A 14730-nucleotide genomic window follows, 5' to 3' on the forward strand; every position below is an offset into this window, starting at 1 on the left:
TTCAATTTTGTAATAGCTAGACTATAATGAGAATTTACATTTCAAGCATTAGATTAGAATGTATGACCATGCATTTTCATGGAATTACTTGTTTTCATATCATTCTTTTTATTATTTCTCAAGAATTCACGAAGGGGAACACGAATGGCACGTGCACCATTCTAATAGGAGGTGATTAAATCCTAAGTTGATGATTTGCATCAATGGCCATAGTCAGGATGTGAACAAAACTTAGGATTTTCATCTTTTATGAAATAACACCGGATCCACACTGGATCCCGCCTTAAAAAATCATCATATTTTCAATATTTTCTTCTTTTATCAGGGTTTAAATTAAAATTAACTCAAAATATATATCAATGGCCATAGTCAGGATATATTGAGAGTTAATTTCATTTTAAACTCTGTAAAAGCACCAAAAATATATTTTATTGTTCATCTGAATTTAAATATGATTATTATATAATACATTTAATGACCATAGTCAGAAGTGTATTATATCTTCAATCTTATTTTAATTCACTTAAAGAATGAGATATGCTTTTCAAATCCAATTTTAAATTCTTTAAATTCATTCATCATCTAGGATAGAATTGCATCATATTTTTCAAAATTCTCTTTCAAAATCCAAGTGATCTTGAATATCAAATCGTTAATTTCTATCCCAATTCATTCTTCCATCTTATTTCAAAAGATTCAAATTTCAATTTCAAAGTCCAATTTGATTTTGAAATTTCAAAATTCATTCTTATATTAAAAAATTCAATTCAAATCAAAATTCAAAGCTCAGATTGACTCTGAAATTCCGTATTCATTTTCAGGATTCAATGGTAAATTCAATTTCAAAGTTCAAATTTAACTTTGAAACTCCTGATTCATCCTCTAAATTCAAACTTCAAAACAAACTTATTTCTCATTTTTAAAAGTTCTACCTAGAAGATTGAGTCGTGATTCTCAATTCAAAAATCAAAGTTTTGAGATTGATTCTGAATCTCAAAATTCAATTTTTCCTAAAGTTTTAAATTCAAATCTTGGTTTTCAAAACCCAGATCCATCTTTAAAAGTCCCATTTTGGATCTTCAGAAAATCCAAATTCCACCTTGAGTTCCAAATTTAGAATCCAATTCCATTTAGGATCCTAGAATTCAACTTCATTTTGGATCTCAGACTTCAGATCTAATTCCATTTAGGATCCTAGAATTCAACTTCATTCTGGATCCCAGACTTCGGATCCAACTCCATTTAGGACTCCAGAATTCAACTTCATTTTGGATCTCAGATTTCAGATTCAAATCCATTTAGGATGCCAAATTTGAAATCCGATTCTATTCCCAATTACAGATTTAAAAACCAAAAATTCTATTTTCAGATCACATCTGGAATTCCTAAAGTCCAATTTTATTTTCAAATTCCATTTGGATTTCTTAAATCCAAAATTCCATCCTGATTTCAAACTTTAAATATGGAATCCAATTCCATTTCAAATTCCATCTCCACTTTGAAATACAGATCCAGAATTCAAATTCAAAATCCATTCCTAACTTTGAAAACTTCCTTTCTTTTTCTTTTATCTCAGCTTCAAATCATTCTTTTCAAAGTCAAGATTTATTTTCCCAAACTCTGATTATTTCATAAGAGTTAGAACTTCAAATCTCTTTATTGATCTATCTCAAAGCTCTAAATTAAATTCAACTATTCAGAAGTCATTTCATCATTCCATCATCATATTTTCACTTGGAAAGTCTCAGATTTCCAAATCATTCTTTTCAAAAGAGCATACATCCTTGCATTACACAAGCATGGCTTTTTGTGCATTTAGATTTAGGATAAATTCTTAGATGATATTTTAGCAAAGCAAAAAGGCATAAATTCGATCATTGGTTTGATTACCCCAGGTAAAGGCGCCAAGAATGGTCAAACCTCGTACCGACGAGCGAATCCCGTCTCCCTTTTCCCCGCAAATATAAAAAATGGAGGCGAGTAATTTTTCTAAATATTTCCAAAATTAAGGTCAAGTGAGACCCCACAAAAGAGTTTCTCTCTCTTCTGCCTTTTCTCATTATCTCTTCTTTTCTATCTTTTATTCCCCTTTAAAGAGGGAACAAAGGTTAGAAAGGCGAAGAGAAAAGAAAAGAGGAACGAGAGGAAAAATTTTGCGATGATCACAATGACCATCAATATCTCCTTGGGGTACTACAATTATGTTCATAAAAAAGAAGGATAAATCATTGTGAATGTGTATAAATTATCAGCAATTGAACGTAGTGACCATCAAGAATAAATATCCATTGTTGTGAATTGATGACTTGTTTGATCAACTACAAGGAGTTGCATGCTTCTCGAAGTTGGATATGTGATCAGGTTACCATCAACTAAAAATCAAGAAAGAGCTAAAATGACTTTTCAATCAAGATATGACCATTGTGAGTTTTTGGTGATGCTTTTTGATCTGACTAATACACTAACAACTTTCATGGATATGATGAACTTTGTTAAAGAAAATGAGTTTATTAGAAAAAAAAATAGCCATATTTTTTTTGTGTGAACTCTGTATGCTTTTTCTCTAGGAAGTAATACCAACCAGACTTGGACTCCCGAGGTTCCAGATCAAAGTGTTACAAAAGACTTGTTGAAGTCCTACCGAGCTATGGTTGCCACTCATAATGGTAGGAAACCCCAAGACCGCCCCCTTGGAGCACTGTGATCCTACTGTGTCGGTACCCTAGGTATGAAACCCATGATGTCCTTTAACTTGAACGTCTTAAGCTAACCTACCTAGCCAGGTGTGCACAACCCTTGTGGGCACTTGACAAAGATACATGATTTGCAATGCCATCCAAAAAAGCATGATAATGATGGCGAGAAATTCAATAGTTTATCAATTAGGTAGTATGTTTTGATTGTGACTAAAAATCCTCATTTATAAAAAATGAAAAATCTAGGAGTTTAGGCAGAGTTTAGATGAGATAAATCCAATTTATTTAAAATTTTAATTTATTTCACTTAATTTCCTTAATTTTCTTGTTATTTCCTTGCTTTCTTAGATAAAGTTAGATATTTTTAAATAACTATAATTTTTGGTAGGTTTTCTGTAAAAAAGGTGACAAACCTACATCAAGTAGTATCATAGTTCATTGATGAAAATTTTTACCATGGAATTTTATTGATTTTTGAAAGGTTTTTTAGAAAAGATTTATAAAACTTGACTCTGTTACAAAAAGTGATGAGGTTTGCCCACATGTACGAGATTCAACTATTCCCTTTAAAATGGTAGGTATAATCATATCAAGGTTGAGATCCATATTGAGAAAAGTCCTCTATTTTCTTGAATGCCTTAAGATAGAACCTATGAAGTAAGCCTTGAGTGGTGGTCCCACTCAGGCAAACATCAAGCAGGATGAAAATATGTGTAGGTTAGAAAAATGTGGTGCATAATCAAGGTATCTAGAAAAAATACAAGAAAGTAGAATAGAAAGAGAGGGACAAGAAACTTACTCAGGATTCTTAGAAGCCCTAGCCCCTTATTGGGATGAATCTGACAAAGTAATCACATCCTGAGTCATATAGGAAGTGCTTTTGATAGAGTTTTTGGTCTCTAGTCGAAGATTTTCTTATAGGAAAAGGGGCTTTCACACAAAATTGAATAATCTTGGAATAAAGATTCTAAGAAAATGAAATTCTTGTGAAAAAAACCCAAGAAAATAAAAAAATGGATAAGTGTAGGATTATACCTCAGAGCACCCTCCATGGGAGTGAAAAGATGCATAGGTTCCACATAAGATGGATTGGAGAGAGAGAGAGAGAGAGAGAGAGAGAGAGAGAGAGAGAGAGAGAGAGAGAGAGAGAGAAGGATTTTGGAAAACTCAAGGTGGCTCAAGCACAAGAAAAGTAATAAATCCCCCCAAAACCCATGAAAACCCCATAAGAGAGAGAAACTCTTTTCTAAGAGCTCAAGAAGCAAAAAAAGCTTAAGATGGGAGGCAATGAGCAAGAGGAGGCTTATTTATAGGCCTTCGCCCTAACCCAAAACATATAGAAACAATAACTTGGCAGCAAATCAAGGTTTTCCACCATTCAATTGGTGGCAAACCCTTGTTTGCCATAAAATGCCGACAAACCTTTGTTTGTCGTAAAATGGTGGCAAACTGGGGTTTGCCGCCAGGGTTATCATGATATCATCCTATCTGGAAAGTGTATTGATGTGTGGTTTAGTGTGTTGAAAAACTAACTTCCTCTTTTATAAATATTTTTTAAAGTGAAAAATCAAATTCAAAAGTTTTAAAAGTTAAAAAATGTACTTGAAGTAGGATCTACTTTTCAAAAGAGTTTTTTTTCTTAGGAAAATCATCTTGTTGTGGTTATAACTTCCACTCAGATGTTGAATTGAAGTGATTTTTGTTTTATTTGAAAGTTAGAAACTTTTAATTTTTGGTGAAATATTTGAATGATGTTTTATTGGCCAAAATATGACAAAAAAATATTTTTTGGTTAAAAAGACCCAAAACACCTTTGAAATTATGGATTATTAAAAAAAAAATTTGAGATACTTGGGGTTTTTTCTTATAGAAAAAGGGGTTCAACTTTGTAAAAAGTTTCTCTCTCATATTTTAAAAAGATTTTTGGTAATTCTTGTGCTTAGAGTTTCTTGACAACCTACAAAAAAAAGTATCTTGGTGAAGCATTTATCGTTTTGTGATGAAAATACTTTAAATTCACATACTATATTTTATAATGTGAACAAGCCATCTCATTTCTAATGAATCATGGATGTGACTTTTTTAATTTGTTGGGGCCAACATGTGTGTTGGTTGGAAACTCAACAAATTTTTAGTGTCAATAGATACCCTTCTTTGTTGTCGAGCGTGAATAAGTTTACGCACCAAAAAGTTGATCCAATTAAAACTAAAGATTCTCTTCGGGAGAGAAGGATACAAAGACAAAAACTTTTGTTGGTTGGTGGGGGTTGATTTTGTTTTGTTTATGATTACTTACACGAGGGTCTTAGGCATTCATCTTTTGTGAACCAGGGTCTAGCTGGACATGATGCCGAGACACAAGGATGTTTTGTGTTGGCTTTTTCAAGACAAGTAACTTGTTCGACATGTAGGTCCCTGAAAGAATGGGGGTCTTGCCGATCCATTCGGTCTCAAGATAGAACAAACATAAGAAGTTTGATCCTTGATTAGTGGGCATCTTATTGTTGGATTCCATTCTTTTGTTGACAAACAACTTTTATTGAATACTCTTTTAAAGCGTAGGGGTTCTTGTTTCGAGTGGTCAGCCAATAGTATCTTGCTTAGAGAATCTTTTACTCACATGAGATAGATTGTTCTTGAGAGTCGAAGATTGAAAGACTAGATGTCTTTCCTTAAAACATGTCACGAAAGTACCTTTGGGTAATGGGAATCTTATGCGAATTTAATGATTTGCTCTTGTTTTGCTTGAAAGTTCATGTATTTTTCGAAGATTTTAATCATGACTTTGATCTTCTTGAGATTTTTTCAATATTTTGATGATTTTTCTTGAAATTTTGTCATGACTTTTGAAGATGGTTTGGGTTTTTTTAGATATCTTCTTTTATGATTTTTATCTCATTTTGATTGTTTTTTCAAAAATTCCGTTGAGGGGACAAAACCAATGGGATCTTGGAATCTAGCTTTTTGGGCAAATCCATGATGGGATAAAATCAAGGTATCCAAGGATCTCCATAAAATATTTTGAAACTTTTACTGGATTTTAGAGATTTTGATTTTGAAGATTTTTATCTAGCATGATTGTTTTTTGGTTGCTACGAGCATGCTGGGATGAAATAAGCCTCATAGAATTTCATAAAAATTTCAAGGATTTTAGTGATTTTTGAATCATTTTGAACTTTTGATTTTTTATTGATAATTCAAAGAAATATTTTTCTCATTTTTCACAAGTTTTCTTGATTTTTTAGGGATTTTTAAAAGTTTTTTGATGAGTTATAAACTATTGATTTTTGAAGTTTTACCCTTGAATTTTATGATTTTTTATAGAATTGTGATGTTTTTTTAGGTTTTTTTAGGTTTTTTAATGTTTTTTGGGTTTATTCATGATGAAGAAAATTTCAAGAAGTTTTCAAATGATTTTTAATAATTCTCCTTTATATTCACACTTTGCAACCATGAATAAAAGGATAAGTTGTTTGAAAAAATATTTGAACTTTCTTGGAATAAAGAAATACTTCCAAGATTTTTGTAAACCTTTTTTGTTTGGGATATTTTGGGAATCTAGGGATTTTTGATTTTTTTTTTTTGAAGATTTGTGGAAAGTAGAATGGCTACATGGGTTTTTGAAAGAAATGAGGGATTTTAACTAAAGTCTTTGAGAACATGGGCTCTTTTGGAAAAATGAGGGGTGTTTTTTGGAAAAACTAGAGAATCTTTTGAAGTTTTAAAGGAACATGGGGGAATTTTATGAAAATACACATTTTTTGGATTTTTTAAATAAAGATACATTCTAAACAAAAAACATAAAAGCAATTTTTTTTCCAAAGAAACTTGGTGCCTTTACTTTTGAAACTCTCCTATAGGAAACACTTAAGCTCATGCCCCTATTTTTATCACTCACCTTCTTGGTTCGAGAGATGGATCTTATAATCATTAGACCATTCAAAGTCCCTTGTTGCATGTCTTGGAGAAGATTTTGGAGGAAATATTTTGAAATTTGTGATTGTGCAAAAAGTGTATCCTTCTCTTTCTAGATGTTTATTTTATCTTTTCCTTGGATTTTGATTTCTAAATCTAATCAATTTTTGTCCTTTCATTTTTCTTTCAGAAATCAATAGGAATAAGAAACCCACAAAGCTCAAATCCTTGCTTTTCTTTATAGTTCTTATTTTGAAACAACATACCAACGTTTCCTTAAAATGAATTTTAGAACACCTTGTCACCAAACTTAAATTCTAATAGTGAAAAATCCTTTATAATAGGAAATAAAAATAGTTTTCACCTATTGGCTTCGGCTCGAAAGACTTATCCTCACTTTTTCCACCACCTTGTTTGTGACTAGTTAAACAAGGGCTTCATGAAAGCTAATTTAGGGGTGATGCCTCTTGTCACCCAACCTTTCTTTCATGTGAACATATCGTCGGAGCCTTGCCTCCATATCATACACATGGAAAGTAAGTATTAGTTTTCTCCTAGCACACGTTTTTCTAATCCAATCTCTGCTCAAAAAGCATTAAGATGACCATAGCTTTTCCACCACGACATAGACCAAAATGAATATTTGATTAAGCGAACCTTTCATGCATTTTCTCTTCTCAGTGCTTTGTGTATTTTGTATTTTGTTTCTTTTTTGATCACTTTTTCTTTTTTTTCTAGCACTTTCTTTTCCTTTTTCTTTCATGAATTTCACAATTTTTCTATACTCAATGTTTTTTATAGTAGGTTTCAAAGGATTTTATTGTTTTTATTTTCTTAAGCATATATAATTTAGAAATGATAGAACGGTGCATCTTTATTAAGAGTTAGGGATTATTTTAAAAAAGATTTTAGAAAAATTCTTTTTGCCCCTAATCTTTTTTTTTAAATGTATTACATCGATTATGGAATAACTGTAATTTTTAAATATTAAATAAATTCATTATTTATGAATCTTGAACCAGATCTAGACATGATCAGTAGTCCATAAACTCAATCCAAATAATATTTGACTCTGGATCTCTTATAAGATCTGGATACTGATATGAACCCATATCAAAAAATAAAATAGATCTTTTTAATAGATATCTGCTCTGAAGATGAAACAAGCATCCAAATTTCGTGATATCTGGCTCGAAGATCAATCTTGGTGAAAACTCAAGCCTCATTCAATTCGTCTAACAATTCATCTATAACCAAAATCATATGTTTATCCTTTATGGTCATAACATTTAAGGCTCTGTAGTCAACACAAAATAGCCATGTGTGGTCCTTCTTTCACACTAGTAGCACCGACAAAGACTAGAGACTCGAACTTGTTAGGATTACTCCACTATCAAACATCTCTCATATATGTCTTTTGATCTTGTTCTTTTGGGAATGCACATATCGGTATAGCTTGAGACTCACCGGTCCAACACTCGCAATAAGGGTGATGTGGTGGTCTTGTGATCTTCTATAGCTTACTTAGTAGAAAACATGTTTTAGATTAGGCAATTTTGTATTTAGATGCATAATTAGAGTGATTGAAAATTGACAACTCATATTGCACTAAATCTAGATATAAGCCTTTTTTCATATTTTTCCTGATATAAACATAATAAAATATGAAATAAAATTGAAGAAACAATAAAAACAAATAACTTTGAAATTCAGAATTTAGGGAAAATAGACAAAAAAATACCCTTGAAAACAAGACTATGGCCTTGAAATCAGAGTTTTTCAAAAAATATTTTAGTAAAACTTTAGATTTAGGGTTTAAAAAGACTCAAATCAAAGCCAAATTGAATATGCAATGTCCTAGCATGATTATACATATGTACAAACCCTAAAAACATAAACTTGTATAAAAAAATTAAAAATAACATAAAAACCATTATTTCGTCAGTGTTTTGGGATCCTGCGGGCACCCTATTTTGCAATATAATCAATTCAAGCATGAAATAAATTCCAAAATTAATAAAAAACGATACTTACACTTATGATAACCCTAAAATTCAAATGGAATTATAAAAATCTTTTTTTAACATTATCTCAATATGAAAATTGCACAAAAACCTTAAAATATGCTATTTTTACCCATGGGCACGTACCTATCATAGTGTCATACCCAAATCAGGGGGCCAATCACCATGGAAATTCATAAAATTTTATAAAGAAATAATAGACAAAAAAACAAAGATTTTATTTTTTACAGATCAGAAAAATGATCTCCGGTTAGGGAGATATCGTTCTGGCAATCTGTGCTTGAATTTAATAAATATAAAATATATTAAAACAGGTACTTCTGATTTCGGGAACAGGGAAAAATAGTAAATCACATTCAACAATTATAAAATTTTAATAGTAAATATCAGACATACAGAGAAAGATTTTCCTGTTTATAGATCGTCAATCAGATCTTCGGTTAGGGAGATACAATTGACACAAATCGACTTAGGGTTTAAAGAAAGCATAACGAGTTCTGAGAAGTTGATCCTACTTTCTGACAGAGAAAAAATATCAGATAGAGACAGAAAAATATAATAAAATTTCAACAAATAATAAACACTAATATAAAGCTACTTCAGTTTACAAATTACAAATCAGATCTTGGATGAAAAAAATATCGCATCAGCAAGTTATACCCAAATTTCAATAGCGATTTTAAGGAACAAGAATCACGACTTGACTTTGTATTTTTATGACAGAGTTCCCTAACTCAAAGCCTTCTGATTTTTTTACATAAAGTTACTGATAAATCTGTAGATCAACCATAAAAAAATAAAAAAAATTCAACAAATATTTAAGCACAAAATAGCATGATTTCTACAGACCTAGAATCAAAACACACGAATATCTAATAAAACACTAAAACTATGATTTAAACATGGAAAAAAAAATACATAAACATCATAACAAAATTTTATTTAATGCTAGAATATATAAAATAAACACTAATATGATAGAAAAATGAAAAAAATATAAAGAATCCATGGTTAGATTTGATTTACCCTTTAAAAAGATGGATTTAGCCCATTTAACGAGCAAATCACATTTTTCATTGGTTAAAAACACAAAAAATAGCAATCTAAACGATTCCAATGGATTAGAATCCCCAAAAAATAGCATTAAACAAAGTTAGATCATCTTCTTGGACTGAACTTGAGGTTCTTGGATGAGATCCATGGTTAAAAACCATGAACAAGGGGGCGACAATGATAAAATAGATGAAATACACAAAATCATGAAATGAGGTTGGAGGGATTTACCTTGGGGGCTGAAGCTGTAAGGAGGAAAAAGAGGACGCTGAGAGGAGAGAGAGACCACAAAAATTTGAGGGAGAAAAGCCCCCTTTAGCCCTCTGAAGTCCCCCTTTTATAGGTTTTCAAAAAGTCACTTAATTAGGGTTAATTAAGAGGTTTTGCTTTTTTTTTTTTAAGACTCTTTCTAATAAATCCACTAAGGAGCAACAATTTTCCTAGAGGCTTCTAACCTAACCATAACCCTAATTAGCTAACTCTAATTGACTCCTAATTAGACTCTAAAAAAAACCTAAAAAAATCCAAATGTGGCACCACCTATTGTGGGCCCACATTTGATTTTAAAAGTTCTAATTTTAAGGTTTTAAAAAGTGAAAATAAAGTTTAGGTTTTTAAAATCAATTTGGGATTTTTCAAAACTCCTAAACTAACTTGAACTAACCTAAATATCCTCAAATGTGGTGTCACCCACTGTGGACCCCATTTGAGTTTTTTAAAAACCCTAATTTTTAAAACTTTAAAAACCTAAGTTAAAATTTAAAGTAAAAATAGAAGTTTTAAAACCAAATTTTGACTCACCTAGACTCCTAACCTAATTAGGACACTAACTAAACCTAGGCTAACCCCAACTTCTTCAAATGTGGTGCCACCCAGAGTCGGCCCCAATTGATTTTTCAAAAATGATTTTAAAATTTGAAAATACAGGTTTTCAAGAGAGGTTTAAAATTAGAATGAGAATTGAAAGTTTTTAAAACCAAATAGAGTTCTGACTGGATCAAGACTCTTCCAGATACGACGCCAACTAGGTGGGCCCCACATCATAGTTTTGAAAAAGTTGAAATAAAGACTGAAAATGGTTTTAAAATGGAGTTAAAATCAACAGATGAAATTCAGAGGTTTTGAAAATAGAGTCCTAGGCGGACTGAAACTCTGGACCGGAGTCCTAAACCAACTAAAACTCTGAGATTTAGTTTTTTAAAAGCCAAACAAAGAGGTTTTTAAAGGATTTTCTCAGAACTGCTGAAAATAAGTTGGAAAATACAGTCAGGGTTAGAGTCCTAACTCAACCGAAACTCTGAAATAGAGTCCTGAATCAACTGAAACTCTGCAAAATGAACTAATTTTTGAAAACAAGTAGAGAAAAATGAGAATGAAGATAGAAACCATAATCAAGATGGAGTCTTGATCGGATTAGGTCTCTGGATCAGAGTCCTGATCGGACTGAAACTCTAGATTTTTGGTATTTTCTAAAGGGCATATCAAAGAATTTTCAAAAACCAGTGAAAATAGCAACGAGCAATGAAATCAGAACAAAGTTCTGATCCAACTGGGACTCTGGAGACAGAGTCCTAATTCGACTAGGACTCTTAAAATTTTGAATAAACAAGAAGGTTTTAAAAACTTTTCGCAAAATAGGTAAAAGCACTCTGAAAACAAAAAACAGAATTAGAGTCCTGATCCAACTGGGACTCTGGGACAGAATTCTGGTTTGACTAAAACTCTTAGAATTTTGAACTTTCTGAGAAAACAAATGAGCGAATTTTGGAAAACAGGTGAAAACAAGGTAGAAATTGAAGTCTGGTTCAGAGTGCTGATCTGACTTGGACTCTGAGGAAGAGTCCTAATTCGACTAGAACTCTGAGAAGTTTTGGTTTTCTAGAAAGCAAATGATGAGATTTTAAAAATAACTTTTGAAAACAAGTGAAAATGAAGTTTGAAAACAAGTGAAAATGAAGTTAGAAAATCATTGCATAAGGAGCCTGCAGTTGCCCCACAAAGGGCTCCTTCATGGTTTGCTCCCAAGTGTGAAGTCAAGATGGTATGTTGTGAATGCCAACTGTACTTGTTCATCAAACACAACATGACCATCATGAAACCATTTTCTTTTGTTAACACTCACGTTGCAGTAGGAGAATGATGAATTGATTTTGTGACCATATCATAGTCTACTCATGACAATCAACAGCAGAAGTAAAGAAAGAATAAACTAAAAAATTAGAGGATGGATCACGCGATACCTTATCGCCAACCATAGGTGATAGGGCATCATTATCATTCCATCACCGCCCATTGCAGCATTAAGCGAGCCAAAGTTCATGGCATCACAAAATAGTGATACAATGGGCCCTCTGGTTGCTACAATGGACAGTGGCAATAACAGTGATGAATGGTTGCGATGCATGCAAGTCTTATCACCTGATCTGTTCCTCCAAAAGAAATGAAGAGACAAACATGACTCACTTCAAAAAAGCAGGTGCAGGCCTTGAGAGTCTTTAGGTGATCAAGACACCCAGTAAGTTCGCTTAAACATCCATAATGAGCCGACCTAGAACGACAATCGAACTCGAAGAATTGTAGACATGGCACTGAAATCTCTAATGTTGTAAATTCACAGTTCACAAGGACCAAGCTCACGAGTTGAGGTGCAGAAATCAAGATGACATCTGTGTCTCCTGAACAATTTTCCAGTGCAAGGCTTTCCAGCCTTGGGCAACCATGAAGAATGTTGAAAATTTCTTCTCCAGACAGACAAACACCGTACAGACTTAGGCTCCTAAGGAAGGGTAGAACTAGTTCACTACCTTCTGGAGGATCAAAATAGCAATACCTCAACTTCAAATGCAATATGGACCTGCAGTCAAACAAGTCAAGAGGCAGCTGATACAATCCAATGAGATTATCCTCGAGGCGAGTTTCGAGACTAAACTCTTCGATTTTCTTTACTGCAGCAACATGGCGTATCCAATTGTCGAGGAGTCTTCTCTCAGAATCCTTTCTCAAAGTCACGCAGAGACTAAAGCTGCGAAGGCATCCATCATGGCTCAACAAGAATTGATTCACAACCATGAAGATATCAGTTCGCTCGTGTGGAGAGTGTTGTAGCTGCTGCTCTTTGGGCAGAGGGAAGTCTTTGTCATTGAATTTTAGGGTGGGAATAGCTGTCCGGAGGTACCTCCATCTCCTGGACAAAATGCTGGTTCTTACTGCAGCTTGGATGTGGAGAAAGCAGAGTATGTGCACTAGAACTGAATCAGGCAATGTGTTGATTCTGCACCGGGTGGTGTTCTCCATTTCCGATCTACAGCCCGTCTGGCTTGCCTCCTAAAATGAATGACGAGAACATGATGATCTGTTGCTGCAAAAGATGCCAACTTGTTTTGAAAACTTGGATGAGCTGGGACTTGTGAATTCTCACATAATCCCATCTACATTCAAGCACCCTTTGGGTAGAGTTTACATATAACAAAAACAACTGTATATTCTCCCTTTCTATAAGATTATTTGAGACCCACAAAACGGAGGATTATAAGGAGAGAGGTTCTACACTGTTACAACAGAGCTGATAGAGTTTTACCTGTTTTTCTCTGTGGCAGCAAAGCCACGGTGAAAGCAAGGAACCAGGATGGTGTTGGCAGGACCCAAGAAGAAGGTGACGACAGGACAAGCTTCACGCCAGACACAGTGCCGCTGTGATATAAATCTGAGGTCAGATTTACCAGATTATTCTAACCAACTGCAAAATTAAGGGAAAGCAGAAAATTAAAGAAAAATGCAAAAAAAAAAAAAAATAGAAATTAAATAATTAATGGAATTCATGTCTCAATCAACTGTCTATCTACAGAGAGAAACTATAAATAGATGAGATTTTACCTAATTCTAAATAAAATAAACTCTCTATTATGATAACTTTCTAAAAAAACTTATATTAAATATATGAATCAAGCATAGTGATTAGGTATCCAAATACAAATATCTAAAAACTAAAATCTAAAAATGAACCCTTATGAATCCGGGTCTTCTACCATGCTCCTGCATCATGCCGAAAGAGAATGTGTAAGATCATGTGGCCATAAACAACCGTTGGAAGAGCCACTCCAAACGATTGTGACTCTCCCAAGTTAAATGGCATGTGTTATGTAACAGTTAAACAAGAAAAACTAAATTAAATAAGATAAAAGACATTGAATAATATACAGTTACCGAACATAGAGAAATCTGAGATTACCGAACATATCAGCTGTGATTTATAGCCAGTGCCCTTGGCGATCAACAGTGTAACGGGCACGCAGTTCTGTCTCGTCTCACTACTTCCGCTGCGTGCTCACAAGGACTTACAGAATGTGACAGTGAGATTGAGAGTAAATTTCAATAAAGACCTTGACAGCTTTGCCGTTGTCAAAGCCGACGGTGCTCGTTGGGAGGATGTGGGCGCCCCAACAAGGCCACATAAGATCGATATCCCTTTACCCCATCTAGAGTATAAACCTGGATTAATAGGGGAACATAACAAAAAACAAAAACACTTGGATTGGACATTTCACCGAACATTTGGAATGCAAAGTGTTTACATACCTCCGAGTACGTGTGGAGACTCTGCTTTGGCCCTGCCTTACTGTTTTCGATGCTTCCCCATTTTGTTCATGCCGCTCCTTTTAAGGGCTAACCTTGTGCGGAGGTGAGATGAGACACCTTGTCACCCTTGTTTTCATGTTTTTACGTAACCGCCTTGGCAATGTGAGCATTTTTCCCTTCGGAAGTAGGGGGTGTCAATGGGCCGGGTTTGATCCGGGCCTGACCCATACCAAACCCTATAAGGTTAAAGTTTGACCTTAAAAAGAAGGAGGTCGGATTAAAATCCGGATCGGATCCAAAGGGTCTGAATAATATTTGGGGTAGGGTATGGTTTGTGAAATTTCATACCAGACTCCGGCTCGACCCGAGTCCACAATTTTCGATGTAAAGAATTATTACTTTACCGGATAAGGTTTGGGTCTGGTTTATGTATTTCTTATATGACCCGACTATGATTTACGTTATAG

General features: G+C 33.6%; 1 long non-coding RNA gene across 1 annotated transcript; it reads right to left on the bottom strand.

Moving 5' to 3' along the window:
- Nucleotides 1-12991: 12991 nt before the first annotated feature.
- On the bottom strand, nucleotides 12992-14425 carry LOC149822267 (uncharacterized). The gene is made up of 4 exons (XR_016426176.1): nucleotides 14264-14425; nucleotides 13917-14163; nucleotides 13266-13378; nucleotides 12992-13012 (listed from the first exon to the last, which is right to left on the bottom strand). It is a non-coding gene; the product is annotated as an uncharacterized LOC149822267 (long non-coding RNA).
- Nucleotides 14426-14730: the final 305 nt, after the last annotated feature.

Source organism: Nuphar pumila, chromosome 11, assembly GCF_984573655.1.
Source record: "Nuphar pumila chromosome 11, dmNupPumi1.hap1.1, whole genome shotgun sequence".
NCBI lineage: Eukaryota > Viridiplantae > Streptophyta > Magnoliopsida > Nymphaeales > Nymphaeaceae > Nuphar > Nuphar pumila.